The 13,121-nt window shown below is 41.6% G+C and overlaps 1 long non-coding RNA gene across 1 annotated transcript in view; it reads right to left on the minus strand.

The window, feature by feature from the left end:
• Positions 1–10,915, minus strand: part of LOC129729671 (uncharacterized) — a 64,357-nt gene extending 53,442 nt beyond the window's left edge. The window contains exons 1-2 of the long non-coding RNA XR_008728717.1: positions 10,765–10,915; positions 10,518–10,692 (exon numbers count right to left, since the gene is read on the minus strand). This is a non-coding gene — a long non-coding RNA (uncharacterized LOC129729671). The remainder of the gene's footprint in view (positions 1–10,517; positions 10,693–10,764) is intronic.
• Positions 10,916–13,121: the final 2,206 nt, after the last annotated feature.

Genomic DNA, 13,121 nt, shown 5'->3' on the forward strand with positions numbered 1-13,121 from the left:
TATCGCAACGAGAAGCGAAACAATTTTCATTTCGTACAAAGTTAGCGAGATCCGAAAGTGTGCGCGGTTGCAACAATGCCATGCTGCAATTTAATTAGTTAAAGTTAACAGGCGGAGTGTGTATTGGTAAACAAACCAAATACAAGCGCATCATGTTCACGCCGTCATTCCTTGTTCGGAAGTTTTACACCCGCGAGTTTGTTCGAAGGCACTTCGCCTCGGAAAACTCCTTCATCACGAACCTTAGATGTTAGCGATGAAATGAACGAGAGACTTTTAGGAGGACAGTTTTCAAAGTAAAACAACCATTCTATAGGAAGAAGCAAAACACCGTAATTCAATTTATTACAAAAATTAAGCTTGTTGATTGGCAGAATATTTTCAATCACTGTGTGGCGAATTTTCGCTTCAACCGAATGTGGCACACTTACACGTGTAAATAGCAGTTCGTTAAGAAAAACCCTAGCCTATACCAAAAATGTTTAATTAAAACCGGAGGTCAACATTCGAAGCGGTTCCCGCTGCTTGATTGCGTTGTAAATCGAATTTATTGACAGCAGTCGGAATTGATCAATTTCCAAGCCGTAAACATGGCCGCCGAAAAGTGGCCATCCACTGAACGGACAAACACTTGATTTGGGTATTCAAACTAAGCAGGCATTTGTTGGTGGTGAAAGTTTAAATGCCTTGTGAAGAGAGTTGCAGTTAGATATTATCAGACACCGATGAATCCTTGATTGAGTTCACATTCGAACTTAAACCAAATGGATTTTGGATTGGATAAGGATTGGACTTGCGCTGAGATGAAAAATTAAACAGAATATTCGAGAATTATTATTTTGTTGTGCCTGTAATGTTTCAAACAATCGTTAGCTTTAGATGGTCAGAGAAATTAAAATTCTTGTCTCTGATTTTTTTGCTTCTGGGCCTCTTGCTAAATCAAGGTAATTGCATCACTGGGACAATTTTATTGCACAAATTGGATTACCGATCATCGCGCAGCCAATCAATGAGAGAACCTGTTAACAGTGGGTAGTTATTGGCTCATTGGTAGAACGATATCGCCGCAAGGAAATTATGTGAACGAAGACCGCTAAAGGACGAATCTAGGTCACATCCCGTCACAACACCAGCACCGATGATCAACAGATAATATTATAATACTCTTTCTCGTTACCGTGGATAGCATTTCCACAACATAGCCTCGCAGTACATCAGTATGCCAACATTGATTCAAGCCCGTAGCCCTGGGGGGAAGTCATGCAGAACCCATTCACGAAATGTTTTGGATCAATGCGTAGTTAGACTGGATTGATGGGTTTTGACTCCAAGCTACTGGAACCGAAGCCAACCCCGAACACAATTCTGGCTGTGACCTTGCATCCAGTTGCGAACGAATCGTAGAGAAGGCGGCGAAAACTGGCGCCACACTGGCGCCCCTGCTGTCATTGTTATGCTCTCGTAACAGGAGGAGGGAAAAATTACCCTCTGTTGTTTGTTTGCTTGTTTGCTCGGCATCGATCCGAGCAGGCTGCGGCGGTGGTTCCTGCAGCGACAGAAATTGCGTTTCTTTGAATCTATGCTTTTTCTGCAACATCATGCTGTGTAAAACAGTGGCGTAGCGAAAATGATTGTTCATCGAGTAACGAATTGATAAATTATTCAATTGAACAATTGTAAATTGTCAATTGAACAGACACAATAGCTTTAGTAGTACGGAGATAAAATTTAATATTCCATCGTTCGTGTCATGTTTCGGTGAACCTGCGATGTGAGGCAGACTAAGTGAAGAAACATCGGACGGTTGCAGCGATTTCCCAGTGGACGTCAAACTGCAGTGCGGTGGTGAAAATGTTGCGATGTACGCAGTTGGCGCTGACTGTGGAAAAGCGTTCTGGTTCGCCGTCAAACGCCGTCTCTTGTTTGAATTGCATTACGTGGGATTCTCGAGCACCACGAGCATCACAGCCAACTGAGTTGTTGACGTTATAATTTTGCCTTACGGAGCACTGTGTTGTTGTAGTTTTGGTTAGACACAAATTGGTTCGAGAGTGAAACCACGGAACCGCGCAAGTGGTGATGGTGCGCGTGTCAGCCTGTCTGTCCACTGCGGGTGCGATGGCGGATGGATCCTCCGATACAGAGTTTGCGAATGTTTTGAGCTTAATTATAAATCATTTTCTTGAATCTAAAATTTTGGCAGGATGCCGTTTCCGGGGAACACGACTCCGCTGACGCTGATCTTGGGAGTTTTCAACCTAATTAAGGCCGCTCTCTGTTTCTGTTCGAAGACAAACTTTGCACAGTTCGTGTGCTCCGGGAAAATTTCGACGTTGGGTTTTACTTTTTACTCAGCATGCATACGAATTGGAAGCGGGTCCTGTTTTGCCTGTTACGTGATATAATTAATAATTTGAAGCTTTGAAATGTTTATATTATTTTTTGTTTTGGAAGAGTAGTCCAACAGAAACCGATGAAAATAAAACTTATTTTGTCTTGGCAAAAAAGGACATAAAACTCATTTCTTGAATCTATAAGAAATTAATAAGAAAAGTATTCAATGTTTCATCCGTATTAGAAATTGTTGGCTCAGTATTACAGCGCAGTAAGCGTGTGACGTATCGACAGGATTTTAGTTGAGACATTATAGGTCAATTCATTCAGCTATTTGAAGCCCCTTCACTGACTGTAGTTTTTTTTATGTAGAACTACTCATTCAAGTAAGGTCTTCTTTAGAAGTGGGAAAAAAAGATCTAAAGATGAAATAAGTGACGTGAAGTGCCTCGAAATTTCTCACCTCTTCTCCCCCGAAGGTTAACCGTGCGTCATCTTTCTCTGTTGTCACTGACGTCGAGTTCATCATTGCCTTGAGATATAGCAAATATGATATGAAAAAAACTTTTCCCGTATTCAAAAATCCCTGTGTCCAAATTTTGGCGGCAATCGGTTCAGAAGTTTTTGAGTCTCCTATATGTAAGAAAGCGGAATTGCTCCGGTAAGTCTTTCAGGCCATCTTTCGGGGTCCCAAGCGTTATGCTTGAGCGATGCGTCCAATCCAATATTAAATGGTACGAAGGAAACTGATTCGATGGCTTTACTTTTCGGTACAAGCTTCACCACTACTGGATTATTTTCGATATTAAGGTAGGCTTTCGACATCTTAAAACCAGCCGCAACAGTAACTTCCGGCTGAATCCGTGAGAGATGAAGCCAGAATCTTTCTTCTGCTTCGTTTTGCAACCACGACACGCTTCCAATGCGCGCGCATTTGTTTTTAAAACACGAGGACTTTTTATACCCCTGTGGTGACCGACTGTGGGCCATCGAGGACTAGCTGCTGGGGACGCGTGCGTGAATGGTTTTGAGTTTTGAGCAACTACGCCACCGATTCAAGACAAACCCAATATTATAAAAATAAGGGTCGAAATTAAAAAACAACTTTGTTACAGAAAAAACTATCCTCCCCCTAGTGTACGACAATGTAGTAAGTTGACACTGATATCTTAGAATTATGTTCGATACTAGAAAGCCCCAGGATGAACATATTCGAGGTGAGTGTATAGCGAATAGATAGACAGACATACATTCGCATTTATAGATATAGTCAAATAACTCTAAGTCGATTACACCGGATTCTCTTTTTGCGCAGTCTTATTTTACTCGAAATTTTTTTCATGCCTCTTTTGCACAGATTTTTGAGATAACACATTTTTTGCACGGTTTTTTACACTGAACGCATCCCTCGTACAGAAACAGTCGGGTGTATTTTGAAAGATACATGAAAACTTTTTCTACAAAGTTGCTTGAAATTTACGGGGCTACAACATTATGGAACAACTTTTGAATCTATCTACAAAGATAAGAAATTTAGATTTCTGATTTCATCGGAACCTTTGGTCACCCTAATTTGTACCTTGAGTTGCCTAACACTAAAGGCACTACAACATTGTTGGAAATTTTTCAATTTTATCTACATAAATAGTAGGAGGGTGGTATTCAAGACACGACCCGGCCCCAAAAGGTACCAGTTGCCGATTATTCTTGTTTATTGGTTAGTACGTCCAGAAATCCAGACATTCTAGTGTTTTGTACACCCAACGCAAACGCTGAACATTTTATTACTTTAGGGCAATTTTTTATCACTTATTGTGTCTTATGACTGCGCATTATACTCAAAGAGTAACAAACAAAAAGTAATAAAAATTATGACGGCCACACGTTTGTATGCTTTTCTGGAGGAGAGCATACAGCCAAGCACCGCAATGCATGTGTTAGCAAGACTTCACTCGCTGCATTTGTATTGATGCAACGATCAGGTTCATTTTTGTCCCCTTCATCCACACATAATCAGAATCTCAACCGTCAACCTCAAATGTCTAATTAGAAACACTTTCGCTTCGTCCCTCAGTGTTTACTTGAAATGGAAATATGTAATACTGTCTGGCCAGAGTTGCCGATGTTGCGAATATTGTCTGGTTAGGCACGAGTATTGTATTTTCAAACAGGTGCAAATGAGTTTCCATGAACCAATGAGTATGTGTTTTAGATATCTTGCAGGAAAGCGAATGTTTTTGTTTTTCTTTAACGCAGTTTACAGATCGTGATGTCATTTCAAGACGCATTTCAAGTCTTTGAAATCATCAACGTTTGCATACTCTATGACGGGGAAAATGCTGCTTGGCAGCTCTTGTCATATTTTTTCTCTACTCCGTATGCGAACTAATACACGCACACCGGATGAATTGGAGATTGAAGAAACTAGTAACATAGGCAACATATGCGACGGTGTGTGATTTTTTTTGCTTGAGATGGAAAGGGAGCAGCTTTCGACAGAAAAAATCTTGCATGTGGCTGAAACGGACATTATTTGATAGTCGTACTCCCGTAACACGTGCTAAATATATGGCAGTATGTGTTGTTACTTGACTGGGAAAGAATTTTATTGCCTTTAAAGTAATAGGTTTGTTACCCAAAAGGCAACTTTGCGCTATTGCTTCTAAAGTAATAAGGAAAAGTTTTGCGTGTAGTAGCCATGTGCTACTAACAGCCACCAGCATTACGGGTGAAACCGGCACGAGATGACCGGTACTATTTTGTCTTTCCTCCTTTCAGCTGCTAACACCTAGCGTCCGTATGTAACCGGTACGGTTTAGTAATGAGACTGATGGGGTTTGATTGATTGATATCTATTTAAGGGACTAGCAGCAGCGACACTAAACGGTCATTCGTCCCTCTGCTTTGCTTGAGGAGAAACAGTCTCTCATATAGCCCGAAGACATACACTGGGTGATGGTGGCTTCTCAAACCTGGCCGTGCTACACGCGCTATAAACATGCATACACGCCATAAACATACACACACGCTATATAGCAAGCCACACACGCTATTGGCCGAGCTGCAGGCCACCACGGGTCGACGCCTGGCGACCGTCGAGGCCATGCACGCGTTGTGTGACCACCGATGGGTGTGTGTTAACATCGATTAGTCCTGGACCGGCAGCGGGAACTTGCCAAGGGAGTGGTGGGGTTTCGGGCATTTGGCAGTCGATTCCCCGTAAAAGCCACGGCCACCCGTAAGCAGCTTCGACGGAGCGAGTAGTGCCGCTCACATCACCCAAATGCACTAACCTGCCTATTGGGGCTGATACCAGTAAGGTCCCAATTATGGTGTACTGGTCGCTGTGTTTTTAGGTTTTTGAGAGGGAATACGATTTGATACCACGACGTTGGGCTGGCACCTGCACCGAGCTCCCTTAGTAAAGTCGTGTGACAACGGCTTAAAACGGCGAGGTGGCATACGGCTGCAGGGGTCTCCGTCCCGTAAAACTGGCAGGCCTTCCAGTACGTTTCGCGGCCATTGCCTGATGCGGATCTTACAAACGACGAGATAATGGTCAGAGTCAATGTTTGGTCCCCGAAAAGACCTAACATCAGTAACATCCGGAAAGTGCCGACCGTCAATCAGTACGTGATCGATCTGAGAGCAGGCTTCTCCATTTGGATGCCTTCAGGTGTGTTTCCGAATATTCAAACCTGAAAAATAGGAGCTACATATGGCCATTTCTCTGGCCGCGGCAAAGTTTATCAGTCTCAGGCCGTTTTCATTGGTTGACGAGTGGAGGCTATGTCTTCCATTGACCGGACGGAAGAATTCCTCCCTCCCAACCTGTGCGTTTGCGTCTCCGATGACGACTTTTACGTCGTGTTTTGGGTACTCGTCATAGATTCGCTCAAGCTTGTCATAGAACTCATCTTTGACTTCATCGGATTTGTCGTTTGTCGGTGCGTAGGTGTTGATTAAACTGTAGTTGAAGAATTTGCCCTTAATCCTCAACACGCATATACGGTCATCTACGGGCCTCCACCGGATGACTCTTGTTTTCTGATTTCCCAGCACTACGAAACCGACGCCCCGTTCCGCTGCTTTGCCGCCACTGTAGTAGATGTGGTACTTGAAAGAAGTGCGTGCAATAGGGTCTACTGCACGGAATTCCTTTTCTCCGGAATTTGGCCACCGAACCTCCTGAATCGCTGCGATTTCGACTCCCTGCCGCTGTAGTTCTCGAGCAAGCAAGCCAGCCCGCGCCGGTTCATTGAAAGATCGGACGTTCCAAGTACCCAGTTTCCAATCGTTTACCTTAATCTTTTTCCGTGTTCGTAGCCTAGGTCTTTGCCGATTGATCCGTTCCGTATTTCTAAATTCGTTGTTCGTGGTTGATGAAAGGTTTCGGTATGCTACCTTACCAGGGTCGCGATACCTACATCCTGCTGATGGGGCTGCCATCTTAGGTGTAGCTGGCGGGATCCAGCATTCCATAATTCAGCCGCCCGCTCCGGGTCAGACGCTGTTGTACGCCGCCCCTATGGGGATACAGCCGCGTACGACCCCCTTCCCAGTCAGCATACGACCATAGTTTCCACCGGGGTTGGTTACCCGATCTCCGCTAAGGTTACTCGTATTCCGGTCGGCACCACGTGGAGGTTGGGATAGGAGTTGCTGAACAGAGGTGAATGGCCACATTAGGGTCTCAAGTTAGAAGTGTCCAACCATTTGCCAACCTTTTTGTATTATGCACAAGTCAGTTAATCATAAAAGCTCAAATAGAATTCATAAATAATTACATGTTGGACAGAGCCACAGCCAATAACACAGTTTTGAAGTAGAATACTTCTCTCAGGAAGTTCGGCTACATAGGGATGTGAAATGAAAATCTAAAACCGAAAAAAGTGAAAAATATGTCCAATTTCAAATGCTAATAAATCGGTTAGTATTCGATGGATTTCCTTCGTTCTTGCAGCAATAGATTGAAAAATCTTCTAAGATTCTTCCCAAAATAAGAAAATTGTAATTTTATTATTCACACTATTGTACTATTGAAAATAGTCAAGCCTTGTCAAAACGAAAAATTCGACCTCTGATTGGTCGTTATATGCTTGCTTCCCAAGCACGGTCGACAGGATCATATACCTTGCAATTGAAAACATGCTATTTGGCCTATATAAGAGCCTGTTTCAGCCGGAGCCGCTCATAATAGTTCTAGACAGCGACAACAGCAGTCGTCCCTCCTTAGCAGCAGCACTAGCCCTGTGGTTGGTCACCACGTCTCGGTTTTTCTCAGCGTGTGTCGCCAGACAGCCATTATTCCCCCCGTGTTGGGGCAGCATGAAGATTGCCATCAGGAAATCCAATTTTGGAAATCAAAATGCCTTTTTGAAGGCAAATAAACAGTCATTGAAAGTTAATAAGTTTTGTCAACGCAAGCAAGTATTCTGTGTTGCATCTTAGCAATTTAAATTTCTCGCACCCGTTTAATTTACTGAATGTGAAATAGCTTCCACAGTGCATGTTGTCCGTGTATCTTAATTCCCCCAATGTTAGGGCAGCTTAAAAGTTGTAATTAGCAACAGATTTTGAGCAGCAAAATGCTTTTTTGAAGGCAAATAAAAAAATAATTGAAGGTTAATAATTTTCTGGCATCAACACAAGCAGACATTCTATGCGGGATGCAACCAAATTCTGTTGTAGTTGTCTAATTTTTACTTTATTTAGTAAACTCCCCACTGTAGGGGCAGCGCAAACGCTGCGATCAGCATAACCGACATTGAATAATAAAATGCCCTGTTAGAACGCATTCACAAAAGCAGTTAGTTCGACTATGCAGAGCTAATATGTAGTCGATTCAATCAATCAGCGTAAACAGAATTTCGTCGTCTCCCAGCTGCCAAGTTGCAACACGATGCAACACGCAACAGCGAGCAAACGAAATCGCTTGATGCTACAAACCGCAATAAGATACGGGTTAAAACCGTTGCGTGTGTGAGAGCACCATCGGTGTTTATTCGCTGGATACACTATCTACTGTCTACTGAACGCAATAATCTGCTTACATGCGACATGGGGACGGGAACATTTTCTTCAACGAAGCTGCACAACACGACACAAAACATGTTATGCTGTTGCTTCAATGAGAGTGCTATCGGTCCGGCTCGACAAGAAATCATTTTTGTGCATCCGTGTTACGAAACTGAGGAAAAACTTTAGAAACTGAAAAAAAAGGTGGAGCTTATCAAATGATCGCTCTGAGCGATGAAGTCACACATATTTTTCAAGTTATATCATTCCACCACGTACGTAAAATAATTCATTCCTATTTTCATCCCTATATAAGAGCCTGTTTCAGCCGGAGCCGCTCATAATAGTTCTAGACAGCGACAATAGCAGTCGTCCTTTCTTAGCAGAAGCACTAGCCCTGTGGTTGGTCACCACGTCTCAGGAGCAGCGCGGTTTTGAAGTAGAATACTTCTCTCAGGAAGTTCGGCTATATAGGGATGTGAAATGAAAATCTAAAACAGAAAAAGTAAGAAATATGTCCAATTTCAAATGCTAATAAATCGGTTAATTTTCGATGGATTTCCTTCGTTTTTGCAGCAATCGATTAGAAAATCTTCTAAGATTCCTACCAAATGCATGGAATTGCAATTTTATTATTCGAACTATTGTACTATTGAAAATTCTTAAGCCTTGTCAAAACACAAATTTCGACCTCTGATTGGTCGTTATACGATTGCTTTACCAAGCACGGTCGGCAGAGTTATGGACCTAGTAAATTGGGAATGCATCATTTGGCCTATATAAGTGCTTCATCAGATAATAAACAGACATTTCATCGCATATTAAATTGAACTACTGAAATTTGAAGAACACAAATAAATATTTGAAGAGTTAATATTTTCTCGTTTTGCGCTATAATCCAAAGTTAATTATCTTCATCCACATGCATACTCTGACTATTATTACGTGTTTGCGACGCGTTTGCGTGTTTGCATCGCGCCGTTATTCGCGTTCTGCATAACCGTAGCCTTTGTTCCGTTTCTGTATTAAATGTACATATTACAATTCGGCAGCACTTCAACTTCATTTCATTTGCACAAAATTTAAAAATATTCAATGAACTTCATTCAAAATATCAAACATAAAGAAATTACAATACTGCCAATGAACGGTCAACGTTTATTTACTAGAAAAAATGACTGACACGCAAGCAGCCGGGTTATCTTTCTTGTAAAAGTATTCTACTTCAACCTTGCGGTCGTGGCTTTGCATACAACCTTCCTGTGATTTTTTGAGTATTTAAGTCATTATGACACACTTTTTTATATGAGAACTGTAGAGAAGATAGATTTTTTTTTGAGAAAAGCGAAGAATTTCGTCATAAAAAGCCACATGTGTAAGTATTTTGGGGAATTAATAGCATGGGCCATCTTACTCAACTGGTTCGTCTTGTACGGTTCTCCCCTAACAACTTTTCAGAAGATTTTTTTTCGCTAGAATATTGCTATCGAGAACCAGATCGGATTTCCCCCTACATTGGTTTTCTGGTGATGTGTAACTTGGCGTCTCCATCGATTGAACAGTGAAAGAGGAAGCACGATTAACTTTCAGTAGAAGAGAATTGGGAACCGACGCGCCTGTAGCGAATCTAGGGGCATCAAAACTCATAAAAATGGAACCAAAGCCAATAGCTCTAGATCAAAATCTGTAATGACCAGTGTGGTCACTGCGGAATTGAAAAACGTCAAACCGTGTTGAAACGCAGATTTGTAAATAATAAAAATAATGTAACAACTCACATGATGCGTAGAGGTCGGAAATCAACCCTGGATGCCGTTATGAATTCCAAGATGACGACAACAGCCTATAATGGCTGAATTTCAGAATTGTTAAAAGAGTTTAATTTTCAAATTTGAGTTTGAAATGTTTTCGAACAAGAGTAACATTTAAAAAAAAAGTTTGAACTAAAAACTTTACTAAATTACTAAATTTTGTAGATTCTTTAGTATTTAGTAGAATGTTTCGAGAAAAAATAAAAAGAAATGGTTCTTTCAAAAGACGTTTATTTTTTTTAGAAGTTCTGAGCGAGTGTTAATAAGAAGTGTCAATAAGGAAGTGAATCCCTTGTGTATAGCACTTACATTTAGGTTCTAGTAGCCAAGAATCAGGAAATAATTCAAGCTTACCTTTATCTCTGATGCTGCTCGTGTTTGAAGTTGGCTCGGTATTGCACCGCAGCAGCCGTATGATTGATCGTCAGATTTAGAATCGTTGAAAGCGTAATTTCGCAGACAAAGACTCGGTTTTCTATGTTCGGAAGCAATTGTTCACCGTACACTGCGATTTCTCCGTCTTATTTATCTGAAAGCGTTTGTGCTTTTTATTTTATTATTTATCTTTTATCACAAATCACATGCTTTCTTTCTTCGTTACCTGATATGAGCACAATAAAATAAAACGAGCTTCCGCTTGCTTGGTTTCTGTTCGCTTTATTGCCAGTATAGAGCATGAAATCTGCTAAGAAAACTTGAATTGTTCAATTAGCGTCGAGCAAATTGTTTTCCTTAAGAGCCGAAACTACATGTTTCAAGGACTTTCCTTCCATTTTCCTTCGAAAATGGCCAAGAACCATTTGTGAACATTGGTAAGTTACCACACTCTCAGCTAGTGAACACAACTTTACCGAAGCGCTAAATCGCAGCTGTGGTTTCCTGCGGTGTACCTTCGAACCAATTTGTATTTGTATAAGTGGGGGTTGCAAGTGCCAAAGTCAAAGGCCGAGCGTGGGTTCAGTACCAAACAACTTTCGTCGCTCGATTGTTGAGCGAACGGATGTGAAATGTGCAATCTAGTAGGTAGCCTGGTGCAGCGCAGCGGTATGCACACGAAAGCTTCCACCACCTACTGCGGTGATAGTGAACGACGATTGTATTGCCGAATCAAGTATCCACAGCAAAAATATATAGTCTAGCAACCTGGCGCCAGGCTAATGTGTGTGTGTGCGCGCTGTAAGGACGATGTGGCAGCATCGGAATTTCACCCGCAGTGGTACAGCTTTTTCGGATATTCATAGCTGCCTGCCATTGCGAATGTCGACGACCATCTGACGGGGGAAATGAAAAATTTAATTTGTCATTGTAATGGCCGTTACGCCGCACGAAATATTTTACACCGCTGGCGAGTGGTTTTCATGTTTTGGAGCTTTTTTTTTGGAATCGAGGAGAAAGTTTTCTTGTGATGTTGCAAAATTTGGCTAAAGGTTAAAAATATATCATTTGACAGCTGCTTTAGGTCACACCCACTTACAACTGTAACATGAAAATGAAAAATTGACAGTGTAAATTTTAAATTTTGAATAAACTTCCGCTTTACAGCACACAATCTTTTCCCAACCAGCAACGACTTATGGATCTGATAAATTATAGTTCTGCATGCGGGTCAGCATTTTTTTGAAAGCTATCAAAAAAATGAAAAAACCTCTAGTTCATCAAGCGTTATATACCTACGGAAGCTGAAAACTCTCTTTCCCGGGGAGCAGGGCTTTGATGAGTCAAGAGCCTCACGTTAGCAGTATCAGGGACAAACGATGGTAAATTTATTCCACCGTGACAGGCTGAACCTCCAAAAACGAGCATCGCTAGTGTGCTTAGGGAACGTCTAGTTTTCGGACTGGTGCGTCAACGTGACCACGTTTGGTAGTCGCAGCAGGCGTGTGCACTTGTCCAGCGGTACATGAACTAGTCGAATAGTTGTGCTGAATAGTTGTTTCCCAGTCGTTTAATTTCGAGCAGCAGAGTAGCGGCAGCAGCAGGGCATGCTTTGTGAGCTGAAGCAGGTTTGGGGCTGACAGTTTTCTACTGACAAACATGAGCACGGCTAGCCTTTTCTCGAAAGCCGGGTACAGGCTTCAACATTTTGATCTGAAGGATGGATGAAGTGGAGAGATTACATTTTATGCATCCTTTCCCCAGTTTACATGTTGGATTGGTTCTATCGTGATCCTGTTCGAGATCAAAGGGTGATACGTACGAGTTGACACTGGTGTACTCTCATTCAGGCGGAATTCTGTTGTTGTGAAACTTTTTCATCTACTGATATGTATATTCATGACTCGTATTGCCGATGTTTTTTTTTTCTAAATGTACCGTGCGAATTTTCATTTCAATGAAGAAAATAAAGAATTTTCGCAGTGATTTTGAATATTAACATAAATGAAGATATGATAGGAATTGATCTAAATTGAACCCAAAATCGTTTTGCATCTTCTTTCTTTGCATTGGAATCGCTTTGTAAGTATTATACCTTCTAGTGATGCGTACATGGCCGAAAGTAGAATGTATAAGATTGATATAATTGATATAGGAGCATGGAGGAATAGGCAGCTTGTGGTTATGGAATAAGACATTAAAATATTCGTATACATTAATTGAATGATGATCAAGACTAACTTGTTTACTAAATTATTTTCAAACAAACGAAAGACCGTTTATGTTTACAAAGCAACCCGTTTTCCATTTTTTCCAACAACACTTGGAACTCTCGTAAGCATACTTTGATGCAAATACGCGCAGCCTTGAGATCACACTGGAAATCTTCGCAATATTTACGATTGCATTATTTATACCCAAATAAACTAGTCAGAAAGAAAATTTCGTGTACCTTTTGGCGAGTGCACACAAGCAATTTTGTCATTCTACGGACAACATTAGTTGTGGCATCGTGGCATGCCCCGGAAGTGCTGCCTCGCCGCCCGAAAGCCATTTTCAACGTCCGGAATTGGAATTGGATAA

The sequence above is a fragment of the Wyeomyia smithii genome, chromosome 3, assembly GCF_029784165.1.
Source record: "Wyeomyia smithii strain HCP4-BCI-WySm-NY-G18 chromosome 3, ASM2978416v1, whole genome shotgun sequence".
Classification (NCBI taxonomy): Eukaryota; Metazoa; Arthropoda; class Insecta; order Diptera; family Culicidae; genus Wyeomyia; species Wyeomyia smithii.